Raw genomic sequence first — 14,794 nt, 5'->3', positions numbered from 1 at the left:
CCTAATTTATACACATTATCTTAGAAATTTGAAAATGGGGGCAGTCTGGGCAGCTCATTTCATGAAGCGGATGTAATTTTAATAGCTAAACCAGATGAAAAGAGTTCAAGAGCAAAAAAAATAAAGTACTATAGGTCAATTTAACGTCTGAACTTAATTTTGAAAATCTTAAATGAAATATTACCTATTTATTTCCAAAAATATATTAAAATGATTCAAGGATGGTCCAACATAAGAAAAACTAGCTATATAATTCACTTTAAAAAACAGAATAAAATACTGCAGGGTCACAATAGAAAATGAGAAAGCAGATGATAAAGATAAACATCCACTTCTGAAAAAAAGAAAACTTAGAAAACTAGAAATGATGTGACAAAGTTTATCATCCAAAAACCCACTGAAAACATCATTTTAATAAAGAAATTTTATAAGCACTTTTTAAGGTCAGGAACAAGATAAAACTTACCTCTGCAACAGCAATAAGATAAAAAAATAAGTAACAAAAATATTGAATTGTAAAGGACAAGAGAAAATATTCTTTACATAGAAATCCACAGGGACTAGAAGAAAAGCTTTAGAATTTGTGAGAGAGTTCAGCAAGCTTTCCAGAAACAAGATTAAGTTATAAAAACCCTTAGTGGGTACCTGCTAAAGCAAATTCCTATTAGAAAATACAATAAAATTTACAATGGCAACTAAAACTGTGAATTATCTACTAGCTAATATAATAAAGATTGCACAGGGTCTTTCTGGAAAGATTTTAAATTTTATTCTAGGATGGTGACAATGACCTGCATATTCTGCCTAAGGTTGGGTCAAGTAAACATTGAAATGATATCAATCAATATACACTGAATTAGTTTGAAAATAAATGAAATTCCAATAAAAAATTCAAGCTTTTTTTTGGGAAAATATTCTTTAAGATAGATATAGATGAGTAAAGTTTCTTGAATGACAAAGACTATTTTCAAATAGAAGGGTAGGAAGATTCTTCTTGCCACATATTAAGACATATTAAAAAGCAGTAGTAATTAAGACAGTATGGCAATAAAATAGGAGCAGAACAGTAGACCAAGGGAGAAGATTAGAGCATCCCGTGGACTCCTGATGCCCCTGGGACAGAGGGCGTCATGTTACAGAGAAGCATTACAAAACACTGGGAGAAAAGACTGAGTATTCAGTAAAGCACGGGAAAAGTAGCATCACTCTATGGAAATTTTAATTTAAATAATTTCCTCATACCAAATAAAATAATCTGTATATGGAGTAAGAACTAAACTGAATGTTGAAAGTATAGAATTAATGAAAGAAATGTAGACAAAATCTTTACAACCTTGAGACAGGACAAGCTTCTTAATCCAAATTCCAACACATAAACCCTAAAGAGATAAATCCATGGTCCTGAATGAAGGATTTCCCCTCAAAATTACATCACAGACAGAATTATCAGGCAGGGGTCAGACTTACTCTTGACCCTGTGATATCATCAATTAAATAACAGCACTGTTAATTGAGCAGTAACTATGTATCAGGCACTGTTCTGAGTACTTTATATACCTTGAATCATTAACTCTTCTTGAGTACTATTGTTAACCCATTTTACAGATGAGGATACTGGGTTAGTAAACTTGTCTAAAGTCATGTAGCTGGTAAAGGGTAGAGCTGGGATTTTAACCCTGATAACCTGGCCAAATCCAGAATCTATTCTGTTAACTATGGTTACACAGCTTTCCAGGATTTCCCTTGCTGATGCCAAGGGAAGCAAATCAGGGAAGAAAAGAGCCGAGGATGTCAGGTACTGCACGGGTGAGGAGAGACCATTGAATGCAACACTCCAGTGACTTCTGCAAGTACTGTTGTAATGGAGGTATGCTGACTTGTGGAGAAGTGATCAACCAGCAAGACAGCTCAATCTTGTAAACTACAGCTCTAAAAAGTTTGGAAAGGACTTTCCTTTAATCCCAGCCACTTTAGTGTTCTGTGGCTTGCAGTGTAAGAATATATATATTTTAAATTCTTTGGATAATGCTGCTGATTATGAAAAACATGTCAGCTATAAAATTCATGATCCTTACTCTCCAGAACAGACTCTCCACAAATTCAGGGTGTCTGGCAAGTTACAGCCAAAGCCTCTAAACAAATTTTCAAGCCAGCATCTCCAACTAATATTTTCCACCACACGCAACCCCATTCTTGTTTGCAGTAAAACATTGGAATGAAACCATACCCTGTTTGTTCTCCGGCTCACATTATGACCTGCTATAAAATGAATTAATATTCATAAATCTGTTTTACTGCAGTAATCTCAGTGTTTTAAAGTGGTGATTACCACCTGACATGGGGCAGGCCAATGACTAAAGGAATCTTCAGACAGCATAAGCCTAAGCATGTTTGAAGAGTAAAGCAAAGGAAAAGGTTTGCATGTCAAATCTGGGCATAAACACGAACATTTTGAGAAGATTTTCCATAAGGACTCCAGATACTTTGGGGTAAAAATGTTCTGGAACATTTTTTCTGTAGAGTATCTGGGAACATGAGCAAGGGTGTTGGACAAGGGTATGTAACATGGAATATACCACGTGGACAACCTTTTTTAAATTTTCCAGATGAGATACATCGTTTGGAAAGCTTGAAAACACCTTCGGTGATCTTCATGTTTTCTGTAATTAAAGTTTCTTCAGGCTCTGACACCTGAGCGGTGTATTAGCTTTTGACTATTTATGTCTGAAGCTACTGAGGAATCCCCCAGGCTTCATAAAGCTCCCTGAGGAGAGGTAGACCTCAGAGCTACCCAACGGGACACTTGGAACATGTTGGAAACCAAGAATGCCACGGCACATACAGCTGAACAGAGAAACTGGGAAGAGAAGTAGTAGATGCGCTTGGTATGATTTTAATTAGAAGATTAAGGAAGCAGGATGGTTTATCCTGTAGAGAATACTTATTCTTAAGTTTTCAAGAGTAGAGAAGGACTAAGGAGAGACTCATTCATTCAATAAATAGTTACTGAATTTCTTGCATGCCAGAAAGCACCACTTAAGGCCTTGGGGATCTGATGTTGAACAAATGCAGAGCTTTGAATTTGGTAGTCGAGGTGGGCAAGTAATGAGATGAAGGGAAGTATTAAGTATGAGCTGAGATCAGTGATTTTAAGAAAGTATTAGAATTTCAAGAGAGCAACAAAAGAGGTTAACTGGGTCTTGTGAATCATGGAGAGACTAAAGAATTTGAAAGCATTCACTCCATAAAGGGAAGCAGTACCTGAGCTCTCTGACAGGGAGACCTGAGAAGGGTCGTTCTTCCCAGCAATGTCAGGGGGAAGGTGGTGGAGGGAGAATTTGGGGAGCAGGGAGAGCAGTAGCCCCCCACCCTTCCCTGAGCACATTCTCCCAAAGGGATGTCTTGTCAACAATAGTTTTCAAATACTCCATTGCTAGGAGCATTAAGATTGTTAAGAAGCATTAAGAGGACTTTGAAGGGAACAATGTAGAGCAAGTCCACGCTCCCAGCTACAGAGATGGGGCGTCTTGCAGGCGTGCTCATCCCTTAGGTCCCACTGTGGGCCGGGCCACACCACACACTTGCTCCCCCATGATGGTAGGGCCCAGCTCAGACTCTTTTCAGAACTCCAATCTGTAGTTTTACCAAGTTGTTTTCCCTAAGCTGCCAACCTACAGAGCCATCTGTCTAACAATAGTTTATTTGCCTCTCTCTCATACATTTCAAGTAAAAAGGGCCCCAAACTGGTCTTCTCTTTCAACCCTAAACCTGCTTATCCTCTGGTTTCCCATCCTGGTGAATGTCACTCATTTACTCAAATGTAAAACATGGTGGCCAGGGCATCCTTCTCAATACCCCCTGTCTGCTTCATCTCCTCCTACCAAACCAATCAGTGGATAACTTTCAGGTCTACCCACTTGACTCTCTTCCTCCCACCTCTGCTTGTGTTGAGTCCACACCACCTCTTCCTTGAAAGACTCCAGTCACCCTCAACTCCAGCCTGGTCTCCCTCCTGCACTTCTTGCCCGTTCCCTTTCCCCACCTCCCACCCAGTTTTCAGCAGAGACATAGAGAGAATCTTGAGTGTGTGAAGCTTCAGAGAGAGAGGAAAAGCATGACTGCTTCCATCCTCAGGCATCTCAAGGCAGCCCTCCTCATGCTCTGGGGAACAGGGAAATCCTTGAGCTTCTATTGACATATGGCAAGAGACCCATACCGAAGGCTGGTGCTTCAGAGGACAGGCCATTACTGTGCGAACTTTAGGGAAGATGAGTTCCAGGAAGAAAAGACTTGAGGGAAACTGGCGCTTCACATGCTCTAAAGCCTGGCTTTTCTATTGTTAATCCAGAAGGCTTTTCTATTAAAAAAACAGAAGTATAATAACCCTGACACCACCACTGCTAGTATGCTGTGGCTGACATGGTCCACCATATTTCCTTGGATCCTGTTATCACCCCCTCTTTTTATTACTTTTTTGTACACAATGTCCCGTGTACATCCCCAAACCTGTGCTCAAGCCTCTTTGTCAACGCTGCCTTCCACTTTAGTGCTTGGCCACATGCATTAAGATGCCGCCTCCCTCTGAGGTGTGTCCACATTGTCTCCAGAGCTCCCCGAGGGATCTGGTCAATATTACCCTTGATGCAGCTTTGCTTGATGTCTTTGCTTCGCTTCCTTTCCCTCACTCTCCATGTTCCTATGTTGTTTCCTCCTGATAATCACTTTCCCATGAGACCTGGTCTCAAGTTCTGCTCCTGGAAACCCAGACAGAATGGGAACCCAGCTCTCTGCACCAGGCACAGGCTAAGCACTTTCCACGCATTCTTTCCTCCAATCCTCAAAATAATGGCTTGAGGTCAGGACTACCCATAGCTCCATTTTACCAATGGCAAAACACAGGATCAGGGGCGTTTGGTTTCTGTCACACAGCCAGTGCTGGGGAGAGGCAGGTCTGGCCCACCCATGTCCAACCCAACTCTTGACCATTTTGCTATACCATGAAGTCACACCCACTCCCCTCCATCTTCCCCCACTCCCCTCCATCTTCCCCCACACAAAGCGATGTCTGAGGAAAGGGATTATTGTGAAGAGTGGTCCTGGGAAACAGGTGGGAGGGGCAGAGAGACAGGGGAAAGCAAACCAGAGGGTGTGTTCCAGCTGCCTGCATGGTGAGGCTTGATCCCATTCAGTCAGACCCCTAGAGTTGTCGTGTGGAACACACCTCAGCATTGTCTGCCTGAAAAATGGAAGGGGGAGTGTCTCTTTACCAGCTCTGTCCCCCGCTGGGCAAGGGTTGCCAAACGTTTAAAGTCTGTCCCACTAACACCGTGTCTTATCAGGGGAGCCCCCAGAGAGAGTTGTCAGGTACACCTGGGTTGAGTGGCTGCCACAGCACTGACTGGGGATGTGAGGCAGGGCATGGAGGGCTTCCAGAACACACCTCCTCTTACTGTTTCATCCAATCCCTGCCTCTCAGTAGGAATATACATGTGTTGAGCATACTGTGTGCCCAGCCCAATGCCAGACACTTCTTATGCATCAGTTCATACCTGGCCACACCTGACTGGGCAGGTACTGATGTTGTCCTATTTTTCATCTGTGCAAACTGAGGTCCTGAGTGGTGAGATGACTCGCTCCTGGTAGGTGGCATTGCAGGGACAGGGACTCCTTGGCCCTCTCTTCCCAGCTCCTGCTCTTACCGTCACTGGGGGCTGCTCCACCGGGCAACCCGCCTTACAGGCCATGGCAGCCTTCCACGGGCTGGGCAGGCCCCAGCTCTGGGCCAGGTTCTTATTCGGGGAACCCAGCCAGCAATCCAGCTAGGGACCGGATGGCGTCTTGTAATTTCTCTGTATCCCCCAAGCTGCCTAGCACTAAATAAATACTTGCTGACTGATTGACTCATACTGGCCTTGCTTCCAAGTTTCCCTGGGCCCCTTCTCTAGGCAGCCGGCCCCCTCTCTGCCCTTTCGGAGTCCCCCATTTCCACCAGCTCCTGAAGTCTGAATTTGAAAGTGTAGGGAGTGTTGTGTTTCCAGAGATACGAGCTGGTGACAGAAGGGGCTTAGCAGTGAGGGTGGGCGGCAGTGGAGCCATGAGAGGGAAAGGTCGGGATGGGATAGGAGGGGTCTTCACACTCCCTGTGCCAGAGGGGCCCCAAAACAACTTGCAATCAAGAAAAATGTGCACTGACTGCTCTGAGAGATATTCCTGGGAGACCTCAAAATTTAGATAAGGACACAGGCTCCAGACCAGGCCTCTTGGCTTCAAATCCTGGCTGCAGCTGTCACCTTACCTCTCTGTGCTTCAGGAGCCTCCACTGTAAACTGCAATGATAGTAATAATAATAATATAACAACAACTACCTTAGGGTTGTTGTTTGGGTTAAAATGAGTTAAAACAGCGTCTGGCTAATGTTAAGTGCTCCATGAATATTAACTGTCATGGCTGCTGTCTTCATGTAACCAGAGGTTAGAACCCTGCCAGCCACCACTGTCCTTCTATCGATGTAGAAACAAGTCTTAGGGGAGGCAAATGTTGTGCAGAAGTACCGCAAGTTTAAATTCAAATGCAGGTCAGGTTAACTCTGAAGTTCAAGTGCTTCTGTTACATCAGCACGTACACATTTCAGTCGTTTATCTGTTGGTTATTATTCTAGTGTCTGTGAGAACTATGTATCATTATTGCTCATCATATTTCGAAAATGCGTGCCAAGAGAAAGTTTCTTGACGGGGTAAAGAGGGAACTGAGCAGTGCACGAAGGAGAAGCCGCTCAGCGTTCATAATTGAATATGGAAGGACAGTCGGGCTCGGCGTGGCCTCAGTTAACCTCAGCTCAGATACCACGTGTTTGTTTTTCTTTTCAAACTCGTTCATGTATTCCAGTGTCATCCTCTTGTGAACCTACAGGACTTAGTACTTGTTTTTAAAATCTCATTCATAACAGTAAAATTGTTCAGGTTTGAAGTTCTGTCACCATATAATCTTTGAGGTCTAGTTTTAGCTAAGAGGTGTGTCTTATCTATGTCAAAAGTAACCTGGTTAAACCAGCTGCCCAGCTCCTTGGAAGTCAGTTGACCCATGACATCTTGGCTACAGCAGGAGGGTGTTATGACGGTGCCTCAGGATTTACTGTCATGAGCTAGTACTTCTACCTGCAGTACTGTTCCTACCCCATACCTGCTCCTATTCCTAACTTACTCATATTCAAAGAACACCCACTATTTGCCCCTTGTGTTACGCACTTTATCTTCAAAACATTCCCTGAAATAGAGAATTTTATCTTCATTTTACAGATCAGGAAACCAAGGCACAGAAAAGCATAGTAACTTTTCGATGATCACCGGTCAGTGAGGTGAGCAGTCACCTCAAGAAATCGGTCTGGACTGTCTGTGCTTTCAGTCACTACCCTCAACTACCACTCATTCAGAGCATGCAAATGGGCCTCCTTGTGATCCCCACCAGCAACATGGGAATCATGCTCAGGGAGAGTGTCTTCAGCGGGGAGGCAGTGTTTATAAAACTCAACCAAGAAAGGACAGGTTATGCAAGGGAATAATAACAGATTCAACTCTGTTCCTATCACATACTTGCATCTTTCATGTATGCATACCTGTGTGACATTTGTAAAACTCCAGAAAAATAGAAATTGTCCACGTTGATGACAGTGGAAACCGAACCTTAGCCAAGGTCACATGGTTTGGCCCAAGTTCAGTCACTCAGTCATGTCTGACTCTTTGCGATCTCATAAACTGCAGCACACCAGACTTCCCTGTCCATTGGCCCAAACCACTCAGTTATGCATATGATGTAGCCAGGACTAGGTTTCTTGACCTCCGATTTCAGGGCTAGTTTTATTCTACTAGAATTCTTCAAGGCTCCAAAGGAAGCTCATATATTTACGTAAATATACTTATTTATCCCACCTGTTTAGAAGTATAGGTTTCATTATTATTCAGGTATAATGAATCAAACAGATCAGAAGACAGCTTCCATGGAAAAGATAGTTTGTTACTTATAGTTCCCAAGAGGAGGGACATCCCACACCATGCAGGGCCACACGGGGAAGCACTGGAGTCAGGCAGGAGGCAGAAGGAGTGAGGAGAAAAAGTGGGCAAGAAACCTGATTGGCGTCCGTGGGAAGGAATGGGTGAAGCACGGTAAGGAGGCTAAGCGGGTTTGAACAATTCTGACTTAGCCTAGGGCCCTGGGACTGTCCCTAGTTGTCTGGTACTTGGCCCTGGGGTGATTAGGGCAGGAGGGTAGTGTGACAGAAGTGGTTGACGTATGGGCTTCACATTGGTTGGTCTGCATATAAAGGTGCACTTTCTTATGAGTTGTTTCAAGTATCTAGGAACTATCTAACCCATGGAGGAGCAGTCTGTTCCAGTGTCAACGAGGCCCCAAGATGTCAGAGAATCAAAATCAAAAGGCATGCCTAATACACCACCCTAGAAGAGAGTAGACGTGAGGGTGTCCTTGTAAGAGGAAACTGAGCAAGCAGAGCGCAATTGGGTTGAATGGATGGGCGGATGGATGGATGGATGATCAGACGGACCAAGAGTCAGGTAGGTTTTAGTCTCTTGATGCCCATGACTCTCGTCTAACAGTATGGTTGTTTCAGTGGAAATGTCTCTACTGAAGATCAGGGATAAAGCACAGTCACAAAGCAGCATTCATGCAACCCTTGGAGAGAGATTTCTTTCATTGTTTCAAAATGAAGACCCTGCTAAATAATATGGAGGGAGATTATAGGAGCACGGCTGGTCATCTGGGATTTCACATTAGCTGTTATTCCCCATAACTCTACCACTGAGACATCAGAGCGTGGCTGGTTACAAACAAGAAGTCAGCTCTTTCCAAAATCAATAAGAGACTGTTGACTGGGCTATCTGCATCTACTTGGAAAGAAGAATAAGGATGCAAACTTAGAAAACCAAAGCTAGAGAATAAACATTTCTGAATGAGTGCTTTCATTGGTTTGTTGGCAAGAAACACATTCAAGGAACCAGGTTGATTCTCAATTCCCTTTTTCATAAATGAAAAATAGCTTCTTCTGATACTTAGACCTGTGGGTCCCAAATGGCCAGGATAATTCATTAGCTCAAATGGGGAAGGCATATTTCTCCTTCAGTGAGTTGGACTCATCTCACTATGACCCCAAAGCTCATAAAGACACTGGAAAGAACTGTGTTTCAAGCCAGTCTGGCTGAATTCAGAATTTGACTCTCCGCAACTGATGCTTTTCCTTGCAGGGCCTTTCTCTGGAAACTCATCCCCAAGACTAGCTATTAATTGGAGAAGGTTTATTTATCTTATAGGTTTGATAATCAATCATCAGATTTCAGCACTTGTTTTGTGGGATCCCATTTCATCACTTGCTACAGTATATATTATTATTCGGTATAGGAGTTTGTTAACGGTGTATTTATTTGAATGACTCTCCCTCTAAATAAAGGGGCCTTATAAAGTTTTTTTTTTTTAAATAAAGGTTTATTTTTACATCAGCTATTTGCTTTCCTATGCTAAAACCTCAGTTGAAGGCTCTGAGCAGCATACAAGCCGAATTCCTGCTTTTCGGGTCGGGATGGGGCTGTTGGAAGGGTGATAAAAGCAGCGGCGCGGGCCCTTCAGCAGATTTGGTTTTTCCAGCCCTGTCATTCACTTTCCCTTTGAGAAGGGAATAAGACGGCTGGTAGAGATTAGGAATGGTAATGTAAAAGTTTCTACCTACTGCATAAAATTCTTTCAAATTAATGCAAGCATTAAATTGTCAATGATTTTTCACATAAAGTAGATATTAAACTGTGCATGCCCGCTGGTGTTGGTATAAATTTTTGTCAACATTTTTGGCACACAAGGTCTGAGCCTGGGGGTCAAGAAATGTTTTTAACCAAATTTTGTTGTTTCAGTTGCTTTTTTTTGCACTCGTGTGTTGTAACTCAAACATCGAATCTTTTCCCAAAAATGAAATTTGGCAGGCCGTTAGTCCGTAATGTGGTCTAATGCCTGTGGGTATTTTTTAAACATGTAAATAGCCAAGATATTTAGGTTTTTGAGGTTGAAAAACCGTGCGTGCACTCTTAACAACTTCTTTTTCAGCTGTACTTAGTATGCATATTCATTGCACATGTGTATTATGTAGCACACCGATTAGACTAGAGATTAGTTGGGAAAATACACAAACGCCTCTTCACAGGAGGAGAATGTCTCACAGAGCGTGAGTTGATATGTCTCCTCTTTTTACTAGGAAGTTAAAGGTAGTCTGCAGCACACCCGGTCACCAGGGCTCTGTCCTGAAGTGAGGCGACTTCAGCCGTTCCCACTCATCCATGGTGCTAGAAGACTGAAGATGGGAGCTGTCCCCAAGCCTGCTGACTGACTCCATAGCCAAGTAACATCCAAAGAAAGAGGGTGAGCATCTGTACCTCACGGTTCTAAATCCCGTCTCTGGTCTCACTACCCTAACCTATACCAGTGCCCCAGGGACACGAATGCTGGGCTCGTCCCAACACTGCAGGATCTCCACACAGAATCCAAAGCAAATACTCAGAGCATAAAGAAAACACATTACAGCCTAATCCACTGTCCAGATCATTGAAAACTAACAGTTATTACCTCATTTGAAAGTAATTTTTAACAATTAGCTTAGGAAAGTATTTCATAATTTTTTGCTAGCCTTATACAAACTCAGAATTTTTCATGTAATCAATTAAATCTGGCAGCATAGCATCAGGCACTCATTAGGCTGGGCTGCTTGAAATTCATGTACAATTTCTTCCTTATGCTGATCCGCAGGAGCTTTTAAACTTGCACTGGGATGCTGGCAACATCCCCCAAACATCTCAGACACATTGTCTCTCTGAACCTGAACTTTTTTAATGGTGGTTAAACATGTTGTCTGCTTTAGTTTCCTGTCTATCTTCATCATGAGCTAGCACCTGTTTCCAATAAATTATACGCAGAGTTGTATCAGCAACACCTTGGCAACAGCTGCCACCCTTAAAAGCGGAGTGCCCTTGAGGACAATACACCTGTGAACACATAGCGTGTTTATTTAGCTGAAAGCCAAAACTCCAAGTTACATAAAGCAATTATCTAAAGCCTAATGTATGCCCATTATTAACACAAAATAACCCTGTTCTTAAAAACCAATAAAAATCTATTTAAAGGATTTTTCCAAATCCCGCTGAAATTTGTCCTCAACTAGAGACCTAGTCTTCGCCTGGGACTTAAAATTCTAATGGCGGGCAAGGGAGAGGTTTGTATGTGAGTTATAATATTCTTAGCTCATGCCTGGAATTTGGGGTCTGAGCATGTATGGGTGGTACAGTCAAAGCTTTTGACTGTCGAGAAACGACATGCTTATTAAAAATAATCTTTGTTATAAGTCACTTTTAAAAAAAAGTTTGACTATGGTCTAGAGGTTGGAAAAAGAAGTGTATTGTTTCAGTTTATATTTAAACGTAAGACTAGTTCATCCCAGGATACCTTTCTTTATTTGTACAACCCACCTTTACCTTATAGTTTATTAGCTAATAGCATTACCCTTAGGTAATGGGGTTAGCGATATACTAATGATGTAAATGGAACCAGCGTCAGGTAAAGAGCTTCAAACTTCCATCCTGTCACATGAAATACATTAATAATGAAAATTCTGGCCAATTACAGTGCCTGCTGCACCGAGTTCAGTTTCCAGAGTGTTTGACCTGAGGCCCTTTCAAGAAATGGCACCATGTATTACATATTCTTGAGCTGTATGTAAAAACAGAGACTAGCTATCGTGTCTCCCACCTTGAGGTCTCTTGAAATCTAAGTGACTTTTTTGCTTAGAGTTTGTGATATGTTGGAGAAGGCAATGGCACCCCACTCCAGTACTCTTGCCTGGAAAATCCCATGGACGGAGGAGCCTGCTAGGCTGCAGTCCATGGGGTCGCTCAGAGTCGGACACGACTGAACGACTTCACTTTCACTTTTCACTTTCATGCATTGGAGAAGGACATGGCCACCCACTCCAGTGTTCTTGCCTGGAGAATCCCAGGGACAGGGGAGCCTGGTGGGCTGCCGTCCATGGGGTCGCAGAGTCGGACACGATTGAAGTGACTTAGCAGCAACAGCAGCAGCAGCAGAACTGTATGTGAAAACAGAGAATAGCTATTGTGTCTCCCACCTTGAGGTCTCTTGAAATCTGAGTGATTTTTTTGCTTAGAGTTTGTAATATGTTAATCCCTGTCTGATACTTCCTGTTGACATTTAACTGATGGACTTATAGTCACTTAGGTACAAACATGTTTTAGCACTTCTGCTTGGCTGAATGCAAATACTGTTGGAAGTAACTGCTGATGAGTGTTACAGCTCCCAGCTTGGTCCCCGTCAGTGTCACTGATGCTTCACTTGCAGTACACATGAGTGAGTGCCTGAAGCCTGAGAATTGGACTTTGGAAGGAAGTTTAGAAACTGCAGGCCTGTGACTTATGACAAAGTCCATAACACACCAGGGTGGTCATGCTTTCCTGACACTGGCCATGTGAGTAACGATGAGTTACATTGCAATAGGTGGGGGGAGATTTAAGAACGTGGCACACCATGGCCATAACTGCTTTATTCTCCTTTTTGCAAATTGCTGCTGCTTTCACTTATTGAGCAACTGGTTTTCTGGGGACTTATTCCAGACTGCAAGCTGGGGACACTCAGATGCCTTAGACAGGTGATTGTTCCCTCTTGCAGAATGGCAAAGACCTCTTCTGCGTGTTCGAAACATCTGTGATGTGCGACCAAGGTTCTAACTGTGATTCCGTCACCACTGGTATAGTTGGCCTGGAGCAAGCCAGTTGACACCTTTCAGCCAGTTTCCTCCCTTGTAAAACATGAAAAACAATTCCTGTGGCATCTACATCAGAGAAGTGACATAAAACTCAAACATAAAAACTAATGCGAGTATATCCTGCAGATTGCAAGTTCTGAGTCCTTTTGTGGGCCCTTTGGTTCTTGAACTTTACTAGCCCTGAAGTTATTTCTTTAGGTGACCTATTGTGAGTTTGAAAACCCAACGTGAAACTCGCAAAACACAGCCACAGCAGTGGTTTCGTTATCAAAACTCTAGCAAGCATTCCAGCTGAACTAATCCCCTACTTGATTCACTTAATGTGTAAGGAGATCTTTCAGCCAGACTTCACTGGGGGGGAGGGGGGAAATATATATATATCTATTATATATATAATATATATACACACACATATATACACACACACACATATATATATACACACACACACACATACACACATTATAAAATTAGGAAAAATATGTTTTCCTTTTCTAGTAAGTATAGCATTATGTTAATTCAGCAGTCTCTCTATAAAGATATAGGACTTCCTCCTTTGATTTATTTTCGTGATTAGGGGCCCTCACAAACAACTGCATGTAAATGTGAGAGGCATCCAGGTCAGGAGAAACCCAGGAGTGGATTTTCAAAGGAGAGCTCAATTCTATCCCCCTCTGGAGAATTTATGTTTATTAAAGGTCAGCAAATGTAGAGCATGCTTTGCTAATTCACCACGTGTATGGGCAATAAGTCATGAATACAAGTTTGCACAGAAGATAAGATTTGCTATGTTTTAGATAAACTGGGTTTTGAATATTGAGAAGGTAATTCAAGAAACATTTTAGAATCCTATTGGTCTCCCTGCCTGCTTGTCAGATTTCCCATTGGTGATGAAGCCCTGCCAAGTATGGATTCAGTACTGGTCATGAAACTAGACCTGGGTTTGTGGTTGCTTGATAATAACTGAGATAATAAATTCATCCATTAATTGCTTCCCTGTTTCCCTCCATGGGTAACATTAAACTAAGATGTTATGCTATTGGATGGAGAAAATCATTTTCATTCACTCACACACACACACACACACTTTGGAATTCCATTAGGCTGCTAATTCCCAAACACTACAGATGTCCCTCCTATACCATGATGGAAGGATAATGCAAAATATTAGAAATGAAATGCCTTGTGACCTGGGACTATCAAAAGCTATTAGACAAAGTGAGAGGCTCCATGGAGATGGATAAGTGCATTAAAACCAGATTCATAAGGAAAATAATATAGTAGCCTTTATATGATTAACCAGGCAAAACTTGTCCTTGCTTCAAGCTGTCCCATAAATAAATGGAGCCAGGAATAGCAAGTAAACTCTTGTGAGGTTTTCTTTTGTTTTTTGATGGGGGGGCAGGGATAGGCTAGGCTCAACAAGGGGGGAGAAAATATATATATATATATATATATATACTCTCTCTTACTTTTGGCCTCAGAGAATTTGTGCACCTCCTTGGGGCATCTCAATAGACTGTTTTCCTCACAAACAGATGAATGTTTAAGTGCCATTTTATCAGATTTAAGATTAGGCTTCAGATTTAAGTCTGTCCCATACTTGGCAATGGGAGGAGTCTGACCTTTCTGCTTACATGCATTGAAACAAATCAGTGGATCAATGATGATTTCCTCTCCTTTTCTCACCCTCTTTACCTGGAAAGCAAGATGGAAGATGAAGAAGAAGGAGAGTGATATTCAGGTGTCATCCTTTTGTGTGAGGGTGAGTTTGAGCAAACTCCAGGAGTTGGTGATGGACAGGAAAGCCTGGCGTGCAGTAGTCCATGGGGTCGCAAAGAGTTGGACACGACTGAGCGACTGAATTGACTGACTGACTGACTTACCCCAAGCTTGAGGTTCTGAAAGCCTTTGCACAAAGCAGAGAGGACAGACCCCAAAAGAATGATACTAGGGTGTAAAACTATGCTT

The 14,794-nt window shown here is 42.5% G+C and overlaps 1 protein-coding gene across 1 annotated transcript in view; it reads left to right on the top strand.

The window, feature by feature from the left end:
• Positions 1-14,794, top strand: part of LOC145519897 (uncharacterized) — a 347,803-nt gene that overhangs the window by 98,484 nt on the left and 234,525 nt on the right. The window contains exon 14 of the mRNA XM_081524944.1: positions 10,250-10,413. The gene's annotated coding sequence lies outside the window, so the exon portion shown is untranslated. The remainder of the gene's footprint in view (positions 1-10,249; positions 10,414-14,794) is intronic.

Source organism: Giraffa tippelskirchi, chromosome 9 (assembly GCF_054371585.1).
Source record: "Giraffa tippelskirchi isolate mGirTip1 chromosome 9, T2T-mGirTip1v1.2.pri, whole genome shotgun sequence".
Taxonomy (NCBI): Eukaryota; Metazoa; Chordata; class Mammalia; order Artiodactyla; family Giraffidae; genus Giraffa; species Giraffa tippelskirchi.
The sequence above is the reverse complement of the archived record's forward strand: the minus strand, read 5'-3'. Positions and strand labels throughout refer to the sequence as shown.